This window comes from Haplochromis burtoni, unplaced genomic scaffold, assembly GCF_018398535.1.
Source record: "Haplochromis burtoni strain Fernald_Lab_line unplaced genomic scaffold, NCSU_Asbu1 Contig_1154, whole genome shotgun sequence".
NCBI classification, from domain to species: Eukaryota; Metazoa; Chordata; class Actinopteri; order Cichliformes; family Cichlidae; genus Haplochromis; species Haplochromis burtoni.
In genome coordinates this window covers 1-1,791 of record NW_024583515.1, presented here as the reverse complement: position 1 = coordinate 1,791, position 1,791 = coordinate 1, and the positions used below count along the sequence as shown (strand labels likewise).

The 1,791-nt window shown below is 40.8% G+C and overlaps 1 long non-coding RNA gene across 1 annotated transcript; it reads right to left on the bottom strand.

Moving 5' to 3' along the window:
* Positions 1-449: 449 nt before the first annotated feature.
* On the bottom strand, positions 450-1,791 carry LOC121813120. The gene is made up of 2 exons (XR_006053526.1): positions 1,719-1,791; positions 450-654 (listed from the first exon to the last, which is right to left on the bottom strand). It is a non-coding gene; the product is annotated as an uncharacterized LOC121813120 (long non-coding RNA).

The following is a 1,791-nucleotide window of genomic DNA, read 5'->3' as shown; positions in this document are numbered from 1 at the left end:
AGGACCCAGCTAATTTTGTCCTCAGTTTCCATGGTGGCCCCAAATGTGTTTGCCCAGATGGATTATTGATGGGACCCGGATGGGCCCCAAATCAGGCCCAGCCAACAAATGAGTATGGGGCCCAGATGGGTAGAAGCGGGTCTGATGGTTGGGGCCCACTTGGGTTACCCACCTGGCACCCAGCTACTTTTGTCCTCAGTTTCCATGATGGCCCCAAATGTGTTTTCCCAGATGGGTTAATGATGGGTCCCAAATCAGCCCCAGACAATAAATGAGTATGGGGCCCAGATGGATAGAAGCAGGTCTGATACTTGGGGCCCACTTGGGTTACCAACCTGAGACCCAGCTATTTTTGTCCTCAGTTTCCATGGTGGCCCCAAGTGTGTTTGCCCAGATGGAATCTTGGATAATGTAAGTAAGCTATAATTTAAATCACCTGTACAACAAAGCCAGTTTATCTTTTTTATTAATACTGATTACTATGAAATTTTAAAACAGTATGCTTTTTTATATAATACATTTTTTGTTTGGAGAACATGTTGACAAAAATGTCCACAGTATACACAAAACAATAACAAATAAATGTTATACAGTTTAAAGGAAAAACAAATGCAGCAAACCACAGCTTCTCACTCATTCACCAATCCATTGGTCCTGAAAGAAATAAAATAAAATAAAAAATTAGTGCATTTTCACAAACAAAATCAGATTTGCGATAGTACTGAAGTTGTTTTGGAGGTTGTGCTGTTCAAGTTGTTTGACCTCCTACATTGAACTCTTTGAAGACCATGAGTATTCATGGAAACAGAAAAGCTATTTACAAAATGATTTACCAAGTAGGCACTCAAAAATTAAATTAATGTGAAATATTTTACCTTAAAACATTTAAGACAAATGTTTAAAAGATGTCTACATAGTTACAATGATAACTGGTGTTGTGGGCTGTCTCAGTGATTGGCACAGAGCTTAGAACAGGCAAGTGGTTAACCAGTTTTTTGCATGGTACAGCACCTCATAATGAACACAAAACAAAATAGTAAAATGTAACAAGGGCTACATCTACCAAGGAGAAAACAGATTCCACTTCTTGAGGTGTGTGCCAGGCGGGCGCCAATAATTTTCATGTAAATCAAAAATAGGGCTATCAGATAAATCAGTGTGTTACTAATTACACTGGAAAAAATAGAGGCTGGCTCTGGAGTTCCTGGAGCTTATTCACATTCTGTGAGCAACCAAAAAACTGTTTAGTGAGAGACTTCTTCAAGTATGCTACAAGCCAGAAAGAAACGTGGTCATTCCTGCCAGCAGCCACCAACCTCCAGAACAACATGAGCTGATGGTTTCATCTCCACAATTTGTACAGTCTATCTAAACCACGTGTCAAAGTCAAGGCCTGCGGGCCACATCCGGCCCGGCATACATTTATATCCGGCCCGCAAGATCATTTTATATAGATGTACTATTATTGTTATGCATGGCCCGGCGATATGAGGCGCTAATAATATACAAACTACAGATCCCATAATGCAGCGCTGAAGCCTCCTTGCTGACCGCTAGGCTAACTGGGAACATTCCCGCGTCAATCAAGTCAAACTTCTGTTATTGCGAAGCTAGCCGCTCACAGTGGTGGAGAGAAAAGTTGATTCTGAATGACTGCAGCTGTAGTGAGCATCCGTTATTCAAACATCAACAAAATATCTTACAACTAATGAACTTACCATATAGCACTTCAAAAACTTTAAGCCCTCGAAATTCCCGCTTTCCATGGCACCCAACAAAGTTATATTGCCT